Raw genomic sequence first — 15,309 nt, 5'->3', positions numbered from 1 at the left:
GGAGCTGTTTCACGCTGTTGCACAGTGACATATACAGGCAACTCCTTATTTACACGGGGGTTACGTTCCAAGGCAACCACACCTTGCCAGTGTGGTGTAGTGCTTAAGAGCGGTAGACTTGTAATCTGGGGAACCGGGTTCGATTCCCCGCTCCTCCACATGCAGCTGCTGGGTGACCTTGGGCCAGTCACACTTCTCTGAAGTCTCTCAGCCCCACTCACCTCACAGAGTGTTTGTTGTGGGGGAGGAAGGGAAAGGAGAATGTTAGCCACTTTGAGACTCCTTCGGGTAGTGATAAATCGGGATATCAATTCCAAACTCCTCTTCTTCTACCTTTACGTGAAATTGTTTATATTGGGAATGGCCCTTGAAAAAGCCTCTAAGCCTCTGGAAACCCTTTTTAAAAACCAGCAGCCCTTACCAGACGGACATGAACTGTGACAAATGTGGCTCTCAGCACAACTGGCTAAGGAGCAAAGTGGCTGTGATTGCCGATCTAGGAGAACCAGGCCACTATGAAAAACCACCAGTTGAAAAGCAACACTGCATATAAAAGGAAATTCTGTGCTGTTGATCAACGATCCACTTAAGAAGTACAAAATGATATGTGATCATCTCTGTGGAAGCTCATCATTCTGCTCTTTAGTTTACTTTTAACTTGGTTCCACAACTGTGGGTGCTCAGGGCTGTGGGTGCCATGCAGCGTACTTGGCCATGGCCCTGAAATTTGTGGGTGCCTGGCCCCTTCACGGGGAATGTTATGGGTGCTCGGGCACCCAGGGCCCCAGGGAGTTGGCACCTATGGCAGTGTTAGTAAAAGGAGTACTGGATGTAATTTAAGCACACTCCAGTGTCATCATCTGTTTAATAGGTCTCATAAATAGGGATGAATAAATCTGCCACTTTCGGTTGCTCATTCTCCCCCTCTTAATTTCGGATCTCCACATTTCCACATCAGTTTGCAATTCTTTCTTTTTTTAAAAGTCCTCATGGAAATTCACCAGCATTTCAGTGCAAATTTCTTCTAATATACACATTTTGCTTTGCAAACTCTACATATTTTTTGCAAAGCCATATTCCCTAATATGATTCAGTTTGGTATGTTATTTCCCCTAATATATATGCATTTCAATGCACATTTAATTATAGCATACACCATTGCTTGGCTAGAGAACTGTGTTGCAAAATTCAGAGACATGTAAATTAGGTAGGTTCACCTGTAAATGGAAAACTTCATTGAATTCCTACTCCCCTCCATCCTTACTGGTATAGTATCCATTCCCCTTTAATGTGTGTATACAGATTCTTGAGGTGTTTCTCCCCCTCTGGAAATGTGCTTCAGGTCGAAGATCACATTCCACTTGTGCTGTCTGAACTTTCACAGTACTTAATCTTATTTGCCCCCTACAAAGTGTGTCTACTGAATTTAGCATTTTAGTGCAGGGCTGTGGCATCTTTCTTAGAGCAAGGTCCATATCTTGGGGTGGGGGACCAGAAGCCGCAGTGGGTGGAGCAATGGAAATTAATTTCATGTTACCTTTGTGCAGTAGGCAGGTTTCTACAGATGCTCACACACCCTTTGCTAGCCTTCATCCAAACTAGGAAGAGGCATTATCATGATTCAAAAGCACTTAGAGTATGAAGTGAGGTGGTGTGTGGCCTGAGGAGAGTTCTGAGGGCCAGGTGGAAAGGCTTGTGGGGCCGCACTTGGTGCATGAGCCTAGTCCTGATTTAGGCAGTGAGGTTGTATAGGACACTAAAAATGGTATGAAATTACCTTCTCCCACCAAGTCCCTTATTTTGCAAACCTAAAGCATCAGAGTGCAGCTCTTCAGTAGAGTAGGGCTAGAGATTACTGAGCTGTCATCAGCTTTTTTCTTTCCTTTCCTTTTTTCTTTGCTACCATTCCATCCTTCTTTGACCTTCAACAAGCCATTTAACCTTTTCACATGTTTCCTCCATCCAGAAAACGTTAATATTTAAGTCAATTAGATATGAATGGTTAATTATCTGCATGCAAGGCCTTCTGAGATTTAACCAGCAGACGTTTATAAAATGAAGCCGGGAAGCAATGTTGCATTGCTAAATGTCCTCGCTTGAAAAAGAAAAAGAAAATTACAGGAACATTTTTATATTCACGGAGTGACGTTGCTTAGATCTTGCTATATTGCTCAGCAAGAGCCAACAAGTTTATGTGGCATAAAACTTTCAGCTGCCGTACTCTAAAGAAGCGATGATTGATAATAATAACTGCCTTTAACACACACCCTGCTTCTAAATTCAGAATTCTATCAGACAAAATTGCATCGTTCCTGTTTTGATACACTGATATTTAATTAAGATTCCAGCTGGTTGAGGATTCCTTTTCTCTTTCTTCCTATTTATTAATTTTTTTAAAGAACGAAAAGATCAGGAGGCTGATTTCATCCAAACAAGTTGGAACATTCTCTTTGAGGAATGTCCAACCCTGTTCTTCCCAGTTTGGTGGGGCAAGGTCACCACTTACCGAAAAAGCTCAAATTAGCATGAACCCAACCTCCCTGAAGAGTTCACTCAGGTGCAAGTTGCTTCAAGTCACTTCACATCCCAGCATCCTATTCAGAACTTTAGCAGCACATGCAAAGATGTAAATATGGGTTGGTGGCTAGCAAACTTGACAGGTTAGCTAGTCTCACGTACACTGTGGACTTCTTGACTGAGTGGCCTTCAGTTTCAACTTCCCACTTTCAACAACTGTGACCTAATCCTGACACACAACTATGATAAAGGTTATGACAGACTTTGGACAGTGGAAAAGAGCAAGCAGTGGTAAGCAGAAGCAGCAAATCGAAACTAAGAGTTTTGTGTGGATATAGGGGTCTCTATTTTGGAGAAACATCCATCTGTCATGGATGCTTTAGCTGACATTCCCAAATTGCAGGGGGTTGGACGAGATGACCTTTGGGCCCTTTCCAACTCTAAGATTCTATGAATCTCAAGGGCTATAACCCTCCTCTGTTTTCACAAAGCTAGCCCCTCACTGCTGCCTACTTCCTCTGGCCCCTTCCTTCTCTGCCTCACCAGCTCATTATAATGTGGGCAGCATTATCTTGGAAGATGTTCAGTAGAGCCAGTTCTGGGATGACTTCTAATACCTGCTTAGTTACTTTGCATATTTCTTATATGACTGATGTCCAGAAGAGTTGGCTTTGGAGACATTCCCACCACATGTGGAGATATGTGCCTGTGGAGGTGCAGCCTCTCCAGCATTTTGGTGAGGCTCCTAGGCATATCAGCGCTAGTTTCCATGGTGTTAGGTAACATCTGTAAGTGAGTTTCAGGGTGAGTTCTTTTCTTTTAGCTGAGATGGATTTAAAGAGATGTTTAGACCACATTCTAGTCCATTGGGTGAGGTTAATTTCATAGCCTTTGAAATTGTTTTTTGATTACATTGAGGGGGTTTGTGGGATTTTGGAGCATTATTTTGTATATTGTGGATACCATCCCTTTGTTGTTTGGGGGAGGTTTTCAAAGGTTGTCAGGGGCCTAGTTGCTGCTGCTTTTACTACTGGATTGTTTGAGAAGGCATGTGATTGGTGGTGTGTTAGCCAGGGCATTTGGGTGTCCCCTAGTTTGCCTTGTAATTCTTGTGTCAGTGTGAATTTGTTATTTTGGTAGAAGTCTGCTAGACGGTATAAGCCTTTGCCTTGCCAGGTTTTTATCTGGAAGTTTTGTGCTGCTTGGTGGAAGAATGAGTGGTGAGCCAGGGGGATTAGTGGGCATAGGGTTGGGGACAGTTTGCCTGCTTCTGTATAGTGTATAGTGTTGTGGGGATTTCCCTTTGTTTGGGAGGAATGTATATGCTGTGGTGGATATATTTTCGATTATGGCTCTCTCCAGGTGTACCCATTGTTTTGTATCGTCTTCTAGAATGGATGGGATTATGTGGCACACTTGGTTGGCGAAGTAGTATAGTTCTGTGTTGGGGATTCCCTACCCTCCTTCTGATGAGGGGAGATGTAGGTATTTGGGGTTTATTCTTTTGTGTGTGTGAGAGAGAAGATAAAGGAGTGTAATTTTGTCTGCCATTTGTGGAGTTGGGATGATGCCCCTTATTAAACAGCAGCACATGTTGTAGTGAGGCTGCCCCACTCACTTGACCACCATCTGGTTGAGTCTCTGCAGCAAACTGGGATGGAGAGGGGAAGGGGCATGCTGGCATGGTGCATACGTGCCAGCAGAGCCAATGCAGCATTCCTGCCAGTCTGATTGCACTGCACTGACCTTGCCACTGCTGCACCGCTTCCTCTCTTTATCCTCATCTGCTGCAGCGACTTAGCTGGAAGGAGGTCACTATACTGTCCATTGTTGCCCTTAAGATTGCCTTTATCTATTTTAACACTGCATGGAACACCTAGGCACAGATAACAGATTTTATTGATTTGGCAGTCCTGGAAAGCTTTAGGGAGCTACTTGACCTGGCACTTAAGACAAGGATGGAGTATGCTATTTCTGCTGTTGAAGCCCTTACCCTAAAATTGTGTGGAGATAGGATGTTCTTGTCCATACTAATTTAAATTTGGTCAACACACTGGAGAGGGACAGGATTGTGTAAGGAAAAATTATGCTATGTGCTTGACTGGTTTGCTCTCATGAGCAAGACCTGCCCTGTTGTGACACTTCCCATTCCCCCAGTTTTGCGTAATGGTAGAATAAAAAACCACAGACTGGATGTGACTTGACGGTGATTGAATGTAATTTATGTGGTAATCTAAAGCCATTACGTTAAAACTGCAAATGCACCCCAGGATAACCAACAGAACGACATTGTTCCTTTGACGACATTGGTCTCCATCGACTAGATATGTTAATATTTGGATTCTGGAGGTTTAGCTAAGATATGTAATAACCACATGAGAAGACCAAATTTTATTTTATTTGTTCATTTTGGCAATTGATATCTGTTAGCTGTTTTCATTTTCGTTCCAGATAAAACATTGGAATATTTCTTTCTTTACTAGATCGTAAGTGTTGATTTACTTTCTTTCTTCTTTGTGATTGTTTGCAGCTGGGACCCATTTAGGGAAAGCACATTTTTATTGCATTATTTAGATTAGAGCAAACAAATCCTTCTCACTACAGTAGGCAGTAATTACATTAATTTTATTTATTGGTGTGCTTTTAAAAAAAATATTGAAAATGAAAATTGCCCCTCATTTTTATCCTTGTTTTAAGTTCTTCGTATTAGGCAAGACCCTTCCAAAACACAAATGGTGCAACGAAATAACTTTTGGAAGAGTTCCCCCAGAGCATGATGTTTGAACACATCCATCAATGGAGAAAAATAAGTGAATTTAATCTTGGCTCTCAGGACCAAGAATGGGAAAGGCCCATTGGTCAGGTGTTGTCCTTGGAGGATTCCCATCTTATTGAATTCCAGATAGGAAAGTGACTTGAGGAGATTTTGGACCAGCCCTGGTGAGGGTTGTAGCCAGGGGAGGAATTTGGGTAGTCTGGAGAGAGTTCTGAGATTGGCCTGGAGGACTATATTTAGGCACAGGTCTAAGGCTCCCGCTAGGTTATGTTTCGTATAGCTCATACTGCAGTTTTGTTCTACATTCAGCAAGTCAGCAACGTAGACCGATCTCCCAACAGCTCTCCCATGGATCGCAGAGATGTTCATGAAAGCTGGGGATTAGGTTCAGTGCACTGACAGTGCTGTTGTGGGGAAGCCACACCTGACCTGACAAATATGTATAGAACATTCTTACAGCTGTGCAACACTTTCCAGAAGGGAAACACTAAGAACAGGCTGGATACTAGCTTCTTCAGTCTGAAGCTGCCATTAAAGTTGAATAGCACACATTTCCTGCTTCGACTAGATCCTGATAACTGTGGCATTTAATTTATGCGCAAGCATGTCCCACTCTGGATTAAGGGGTTAGTGTTTATGAATGCATTAGTGTTCCTTTCTAATTTTATGGCATGTGCTTTTGAAATAGCGAGACATCCCACTGTATTACTTAACGTTTGCTTTTAATCACTTTACATATAATCTTGATTTTATTTTAGGCTTTAAATTGGATTGCAGTGGGGAAAGGCTTTGTGCCAAAGTTTTGTCACTTGTCTGTTATGCCTCGTCGTTTTATAATCTTTTGGTTATGTGATCATTTGCTGCAAATCCAGAAAATTACATTGTAGGAAAACATTAGGCAAAATGCTTTGGCGTCCAAATTCACTTTGGGTAAGTTGAGTCAATTAATTTTAACACTACACACTATTATATGCATTGATTTCTACCGTTGTCCAATTGATTTTTATACATATCATTTATGTTCAAATTAAAACAGAGGAGTAGAAAAGTAATATTAATCATATAGTCAAGTTAATAAATATTTTACATAGAATCCAAGGAAAGTATATAACATTAAGTCTGCCATTCTTTTAGGGATGGCAGAAAGAAATTAATTTGGTTTGCATTTAGAGGGAAACCTATCTGATTTGCACTTCCTGAAACAATACACAAACTGAAACAGAGCCATACTTCCAAATTTGCACTTCTCCAAATTTTGCAGTGTGGTTTTTCAGCCAATGTGTACAAAATGCATATACTAAGGTAAAGTGTGCATAGAAATGCACATATTAGTGAAAATAACATGCAAAATTGCATTATGTAAGGTGAAATTTATTTGCGAAATTGTGTATATTTGTCAAAACTGCATACAAAAATGTGCATATTAAAATAAATTAGTGCTAAAATTCCGATGAGGATTCTTTTTTTTCTTTAACAGTTTGTTAACTGATGTGGAGAACTGAACTTAAGAATAGCAAAAATGAGAAATGGAGGGAAATCAAAACTGACAGATTGACACATCCCTAAATCCTATGCATGTTTACCAGAGTGAAAGTCCAATTGAACTCACCACATGAGATTGCCCTGTTGATCTATAAAATAAAAATATTGCTTTTGCTTAAAATAAACAAGCTCCCACACCACAAATAATATTCTTTTAAATATCCCCCCACACAAACACATTGTTGCTTCTAGCATGGATATTTGGGGATAGAATAGAGATCTCTCCATTGAGTTGCATAGTTTCACAGGTTTTAAAGCCCTTCCCCAAATTTCTGTGACTGGAGTGCCCTTGGAAAATAATTCATTGTGATTGACTTCAACAGATGAAAATGATGAATGCATCTGGGGAATTAAGATATTATGTGTGTGTGGATTCACACATATTACCAAAAGCTTCTGGTATAAGCCTTACACCACTTGCTTTGGAGCTGTCTCAAGGAAGTTGTTTGGACTTTTTCCAGACTGCCACAAATGGGTTAGAAGATTCCATCTCATGTCAGCTACAGGCCAGATGTCTAGCCCTTTAATCAAACCAGAAGACTGACTTCACATTGAATGTTTCCAGTAGCTTCAATACAATTTAAAGTCTTTCATACTTGGGGTTTATAAAGTCTCCATTCTGTATTATGAAAAATGGTACTTTTTTATGATCTCTGAGTAATACAGATCTCACAGTAATACAGCATATATAGACACGCTTAGCTGTACACAAGATCAAATCTTGTGGAGGGAGGAGAAAAATGAAAATTACTTTAGGGTTTTCAGTAATGAATCTTTCCCAGGGAATCGTTATGCTGGCCTTCTCTAAAAAAGACACAATTTATATCAATACCACACTGTATGTATTATGCCAGGTTTCGGGACAGAACAGTGACAAGTTAACCAACCACTTTTTTTAATAACATTTGCTGCCCTTTATGATGTTAACAAATCTATTTTTCAAATTTCAGTCATTTAAAATATGAAGGAAAAACCATTTGTTCATATGATAAAATGCAGCTGCTGTGTCTGGAATCAGACTACTTTTTTTGTTAATTTGATTATTCTGAGATGATTGATAAGATTAATTAACTCTAGCTTGATTCAGTGATCTTCACAGAACCAACGTGCACACTCTTCTCTGTTATCACTTGTATAAGATCATACCAGAGTCTGTGGGAAATATAGCATTCTTCATTCCGCTCCCCACCCCTCACTCCCACCATCCCACACTATCTCTGAGATACAGTGATAATCAATATTGTACTCCTTTTAAAATATCCATTAAAAGCAAGTAACGTTTTGTTATTTGGAAGGCCTCATGCATAAAGAAGGCCTGTGAAAGCTTATCCCACAAGACTCTTGGTTTTTCAGTGCAAAACGCTGGGCAGTGTAAAAAAGCAGATTATAGTAAAACTATGTTGTTATACATACACTAGTGATCAGTACAGTGGTACCTTGGCTCTCAAACTTAATCCATTCTGGAAGTCTGTTCCAAAACCAAAACGTTCCGAAACCAAGGAACGCTTTCCCATTGAAAGTAATGCAAAATGGACTAATCCGTTCCAGACTTTTAAAAACAACCCCTAAAATGGCAATATAACATGAATTTTACTATCTAACGAGACCACCGATTTATAAAAATGAAATCAATAAACAATGTACTTCAGTACACAATCAATCAATCAATCAATCAGTAGCTGAACTGGGTTCCACACAGTCACAAAACAAAACAAAAAAGCGTCGCAAAAACAAAAATGCAAAATCAATAGCAAAAACAGACAGACCTCAGTGTCACACTCAAAATGGAAGTGTGGCACTGAAAACAGAAGTGTGGCACTTAAACAGGAAGCATAACATTCAAAATTGAAGCGTAACACTCAAAACGGAGCACGTTCAGCTTCCGAAAAAGGTTTGCAAACCGGAACACTTACTTCCAGGTTTGCAATGTTTGGATTCCAAGTTGTCTGAGAACCAAGGTACCACTGTATCAGCTAGCAGGCTAATATAGGGTGAAAAATGGGAGAATAAATGTACCACTTCCTTCTGTTTCCATTGTCACAGAAGACTCAGAGGACACACCAGTCAGGGTAGAAGACAAGAACTTCATTGTTTCCTTCCCACAAGAACAGGAAACTTCGGACTCCACCCAGATACAACCAAGTCTAATGCCAACTAGTGAATAACATATACCAGTACATAATGACACCATCCACACAACCATTGTATGTGGTGGAGACAAAATGTAGGGGCTGAGAGATGAAGTTTCTGCTGAAAGACAAGCCACATGTCACAAAAACTAAAAATCTTTTTCATGCCGAACAATGCTCTCTATGATTATTTCCTCACTTCCTCCAGACACACAACTTTACTCAGAACTTTATCAAGAGGTGGAATTGGTTTCTGTTGGTCTTTAAACTGGCACATGGCACTCACTTGAAGGCTTAAAAACATATCCAACTGTACCCCTAAAGATAGCTGAAACAGTGGGTATATATATTTTTATGACAGGTTTAAAAGTTTCACAAAGCAGGATCCTCATTTCACGTCCCTCTTAATGTGATTCAGAATTCATAGAGAATCAAGTTGCAATGCCCAATATGAAGTCAATTAGGTCATTCTGCTGAAGATTGCAAAATCTTAAGCAGACATGCTATGTTAAAGGATTTATCATACTGGATTTATTTTTATTTTATTTTTTAAAAAATGTTTCCAAAGGAACCACATTTCCATCCCTCTGGTGCAGGGCAAGGAATGCTACATCTGCATAGATTACTTTTTTTGTAAACTCCTGCACAATGCAGCCAGCATTTGCATGTGAAAAGTCATCAAAATGGGAGGAAAATCTGCCTACCTCAGTCATTTTTAAATAACTCAGGCCATTAATTGTTAACCTTTGTTTCTCCTACTTCCACAGTCATAAATTAGTTTTATAGATTAGGCAAATGTGAACTTTTAAAATTGCTTCTGTGGTGCTTTTTTTTTAACCCATCAACAGGCAAAGCTTGGGTGTTCTATTTTTCTTGTACCTTGCTTCTAAATTGTTGCCATACAAATTAGCCTAGTTAGTAATTGTTAAAACCAACTCAAAGGTTCACAGCACATGAGATTAAAATGATCTTAGAGCAATTGATGTCTGCAATGCGAGGTACTAAACCGTTTGTTTTGGGAAGAAAGAGCATGCCTTGAAAACAAACAATGGTTTTATACCAAGTTATCACTTTGAAAGACAAAACAGGGGTGAGACAGAAACAACAGCCAACAGCAGCACCTTATAACTTCCTTCAAGTGGTACCTGTAACCGCATTGTCACTTTGATCTCCTTGCTTATAGAGATTGGTGGAAGCCCACTGTGATCCTTTAAAGTCATGAAATAATCATAGGTTGTCTTTTTTCTGATAGGTAAAATGTTATGCCTTTTCTTTTTCTTTCTTTTTTTTTAAAAAAGATTCACAGTTGAAGGAGGTATGACAAGTTCATTGGGGCGGGACAGATTCCGTCTCCATGGCCAACATTTTGTGAGTAGCAACAGCAAAACAACTTGACTGAGTTCTCCTGATTCATGGCTTCCATTTCAAACTATTCATCTTCTGTTTTTTTTTCCTGTATGAGGATCACTGTGGTTTCTAATATCTTCTTCTTTTAAGCATGGTCCAAATAATGTCCTCAAAATATAGTGCTGATGTAATATAATGGTGTGATTGCAAACCATAGCTGAAACATTGATAGGTAGATATATAGAGAGATAGGTTGGTTGCAAGTATATTCTGCCCTTCTTCTAAGGAGCTGCAGGTGAACTTCATGCTTACCCAATTCAATTTTATCCTGACAACAATCCTGTGATGTCTGTTGGGCACAGCAACCCTGTGAGGTAGGTTAGGCTGAATGAAAGAATCAACAGCAACAGAAGTAGAGTGTCCAGATCAAGGGAACTAATAGAAGCACTTTCTTTTGCCTTGGCCAGACCGCACCTGGAATACTGTCTCCAGTTCTGGGCACCACAATTCAAGAAGGATGTTGACAAGCTGGAACTTGTTCAGAGGAGGGCAACCAAGCCTTATGAGGAGCGTTTTCAGGAGCTGGGTATATTTTGCCTGAAGAAGAGGAGATTGAGAGGAGATATGATAGTCATCTTCAACAATCTCAAGGACTGTCACATGGAAGAGGGAACAAGCTTGCTTTCTCCTGCTCTGGAAGGTAGATCTTGAACCGATGGCTTTAAGTTACAAGAAAGAAGATTCTAAACATCAGGAAAAGCTTTCTGACAGTAAGAGCTATTCAGTAGTGAAACAGACTCCCTTGGAAGGCAGGTGAACCTTCCTTGGAGGTTTTCAAGCAGAGGTTGGATGGCCATCTGTCATGGATACTTTAGCTGAGATTCCTGCATTGCAGAGGGTTGGCTTACAAAACCCCTGAGATCCCATCCAACTCTACAATTTTATTAAAGTGAATGGTTCAAGGTGACCCAGTTGGCTTCATGGTTTAGTGGGGATTTTGCATGAGGTCTCTCCAGCCCTGGTATGGGAGACCATGCCAAGGTGTCTGTCTCAGAGTGAGAACCTCCTGGTGGAGGGGAGCATGTATACCCTAGGGGAGAAGTGTCAGGGGATGACACCTGGCATTGGGAAGTCAGGTTAGCAATGCAACCTAACTTTCACCACCCCACTGGCTGCTACTGCAGGAGACCCTGCTTGATAGGGGTGGGCTGAGGCATGAATAACTGAGGGGGGAGAGGGATCTCCTGCGCCGGAGTCCTCCTTAGTTAGCAGAATCCACCCAGCTCCCAGGAGAACGGTTTTTGTGGGGCTGAAGTGGGGAGGCTGTGTGGGGAGAAGGGGTCAGGGATGTCAGCTTCGGCCATCCCTTTCTGTGGGCTTACATCTGGAGCCACCACCACTCCAAACTCTGCAATGTGTAGATCATTCCTCTCAATTCTTTAATGTGAGAAAATATGTGAGAGCCAGCGTGGTGTAGTGGTTGGAATGTTGGACCTAGGACCTGGGAGACCAGGGTTCGAATCTGCACTCGGCTTTGAAGTTTTCACTGGGTGACTTTGGGACAGTCATTGCCTCTCCACCTAACCTTCCTCCCAGGGTTGTTGTGGAGATTAATTGAGGACAGAATAAACCTTTGGCCAGGGGGCAGTCTGACCTATTTTCCTTTGTATAAGAACAAGCATGAATGAGGCCTCTCAGCCTGTTCACAGGTCCTTATATGATCAGTGAAACAGTTGGTCCTGACAAGTATTAACCGCTCTCAATCTTAACCTGATAACTGCCATTTGTCCAGATTTTAATTTGTCTGAATTAATCTTAAAATGTATTTTAATTAATTGATTCCTGTTTTTATGTGTACTGTGTTATTTGTATGATGTTAGCTGCTCTGAGCCTGGCTTCGGCTGGGGAGTGCAGGGTAATAATAATAATAATGATAATAATAATAATAATAATAATAATAATAATAATAAAAGCTCCTTGAAGGAACTGGTGGGCCATAAATGCAATAAATAAATAAACAAATTTTTGAGGTCCTCCCCTTAAGGAGGGCACACACCTGAGAATTTGATAGTGCTTTAGCCCCTCTGATTACCACAGAATAAATGCTACTTTCCTTGCCATGGGGATTTTGCCAGGCTACATGCATGGCTACTGTTTTCAGGATTTCACCTTGTGGCTGCCATCACAGATATAAAGACTGTCCTACCAATTTCTAATCTGTTAGAAGTGAATTTGAGTTAGAAATTATCAGGTGTATTTTTAAAAAAAATATATTTATGCGTATGCTCACTCCACTCTTTTCTTTCATAAAATTGCTTCATTTCAAATATTGGTGACTTTGCTTTCCATGCCCGTGACAAATGCAATCTAATTAATTTCTCATTAAAATATTTAATTCTTTTCCATTTGACTGCAATTTTTCAGTAATTTCATAGACCAATCCCAGTTAATTCAGTGTGAAACCTTTGCCTTCATTTTTTCCCCCTTGCCACAAAGTGTCTGGGTGTATTTATTTAGCACTTAGCTTCTTTCCCTTGGTAGTTCAATGGCAATCAAAACATTCTTGCTTTTTACCATTGTACAGAGCATTGTATGTTCAATTAAAATCTATGCAATCCCATCCCTGCCCAGAGCAACCCCATTTTTTCCCCACTTCCACAAACACACAGAAATCTCTCTAAAAGCCTTTGCACGCTGTACTAATTCATCTGCTTTCCCCTTTCCTATCTTTGTTCAGAGCTTGCCGCAGCGGAGTTGATCAGCTCCCGTTTCAAATACGCATTGATTTGGCTTTACAGTACGTCAGTCTAGGAAATTTGACAAAAACACTGTTTATCTGGCTCATGCTGAGGACTCTCAGCCTCCAACGGCGTTGAATACAGCATGTATCACCACCAAAAAGGGGGGTGCATGGGAGCCACGCTGAGCGGAAGATGGCAAGAGGGAGGAGGAGACCAGAGGAAAGACTTCATATGTAGCCTCGGAGAAGAAAGGAAACAGACAATATTGCTGCCAAGAACATCTTTTGTAGTGCATCGTTCCTGACAGGACTGTAGGAATGGATTTGTTTTCCAGGATCGCCAGTGTCACCTGTTGTAGGATTCATTGCTAGTGAGTCAATCCCGTCTATTATTGATCGCTTTCTTACAACACCCTACGGAAGTTTCTGACGTTTCCAGCACCCAGCAACTAGAATTCTGTGTTTACTAGGGATTTGGCTCCACTTTGGACCCTCTCCAGCTACTGAACCAAAGGGCCCACTTTGGAGGTGTTTGAACTACCTCCAAATGGAAGCCAGTCTTCTGCAAGGCAGTCTGAATGGAAGTGTGGGACAGATGCATTGGAGTGTTAAGGTGTGAGCTGGGGCTCTGGCATTAGCCCCCCTGTCCTATGAAGTTGTGAAGCTTTGGGATCAGGCCACATCAGTTAGAGCCCCAATGTGCACCTTAACACCCTCTGTGCATGCCAAGGGGAAAGAGTGCTGTCTTCAATAATACTTGCTTGTTTGTGTGCTGTACCCCAGAAATGGACGGTGGAGGCGGACCCGAACTCCTACCAAGGATCCCTCAAGAGGTTAGCGCTGACTTTCTCCTGCCACATCGAACAGTGAACTCTATGAAGCACAGACAACCAGCAGCAATTTAAAGTTGAATTGGGAGTTCCTCCTCAATTATTATTATTATTACTTATTGAATTTATATACCGCCCTATACCAGGATGTCTCAGGGTGATTCGCAGAAAAGATCGCAATATATAAAATCAAAATAAAAACAATAACTCAATTACACCCACCCCAAAAGAGCCATCTTTTAAAAGGGTATAGGATGTCAATTAGGTGAACCAAAGGTTAAAAAGGAACATTTTTGCCTGGTGCCTAAAGCTGTATAATGAAGGTGCCAGGCGAACTTCCCTGGAGAGAGCATTCCACAGATGGGGAGCCACTGCAGAGAAGGCCCGTTCTCATGTTGCCACCCTCCAAAACTCTCATGGAGGACTCACACAAAGAAGGCCCTCAGAAGATGACCTCAGGGTCCAGGTAGGTTTGAAGGCAGGTTCATATGGAAAGAGGCGGTCCTTGAGATATTGTGGTCCTGAGCCTCAAGCAGGACACCAAAGGATGCCAAAAGAGCTATACGAGGGGGGAAACAGCAGAATTTCTGAGGGTTCCCCCCACCCCACAGACATCACAACAGACACTCACCTATCAGCAGGCTAGGCATGCCGGGTTCTGCCCCACACTGCCTGGCGTGTGTGTGTGATGTCCCATAATTCCTATGTGGCCCTGCACAGATGGCACGCCTGCAACTGGCAGTGGTTCACTGAATAACCATAACCTGATGCTGAAAAGGTAGTGTTTTGGTTCAATGATGGGGAATCTGTGGCCCAGAAGTTGGACTGCAACAAAACCCACCACCCCTGGGAGTTTGAATCCAACGACATCTGGAGGACCACATAGGTTGCCCACCCCTGTGTTACATGACACCTCTCCTAAAAAAAGAAACCTGGGCATTTTACAAGATTAACTTGGCAATAAGTACCTATCTGAATCATTTAAACCTACATCAATAGCTTATGGAACAGTTATCTTCCTCCAGGTTAATTTTCTATGGCTGTCCCAGATGCCTTCTTGAGTATCTGCTTCTGTGGGGAAGATTCCACCCGGGTGGCGAGTACAGCCAGGTAGGTGTTCTCAAAGGAACTCCACCCAAATGCCTCAAGAGGCAGATAAACCTATTCATCACTCACCTTTCTGACTCAGCATGCAGTTCAAAGGGACAGCCAAGGTTGCGGCCCTATAGGAAAGTCTCTTCAGCTCCTCTTTTAATGAGATAAGGGTTTTTGCTATCCTCTGGAGTCTGTGATTCAAATGCTCTCTTTCCTGGCTCAATTAATGGAATCACACTCACTCCATCTGTAATGTAGAAGCTCTCTCAGGGGTAATCTGCCTAAAGGAGGCAGATTGAGGAGCTTACACCTTTAAATATAATGCAGTAAGGG

At 41.4% G+C, this 15,309-nt stretch overlaps 1 long non-coding RNA gene across 1 annotated transcript in view; it reads left to right on the top strand.

Annotated features, from left to right (window-relative positions):
• LOC309373868 overlaps positions 1 to 14,924 on the top strand; it is a 37,281-nt gene extending 22,357 nt beyond the window's left edge. Inside the window, exons 3-4 of the long non-coding RNA XR_014170255.1 lie at positions 10,263 to 10,332; positions 14,907 to 14,924. This is a non-coding gene — a long non-coding RNA (uncharacterized lncRNA). The remainder of the gene's footprint in view (positions 1 to 10,262; positions 10,333 to 14,906) is intronic.
• Positions 14,925 to 15,309: the final 385 nt, after the last annotated feature.

The sequence above is a fragment of the Podarcis melisellensis genome (genome assembly GCF_964234715.1).
Source record: "Podarcis melisellensis genome assembly, chromosome: 7".
In the NCBI taxonomy this organism is placed as follows: Eukaryota; Metazoa; Chordata; class Lepidosauria; order Squamata; family Lacertidae; genus Podarcis; species Podarcis melisellensis.
Note: the sequence above shows the minus strand (reverse complement) of the source record. Positions and strands in the feature narration are given on the sequence as shown.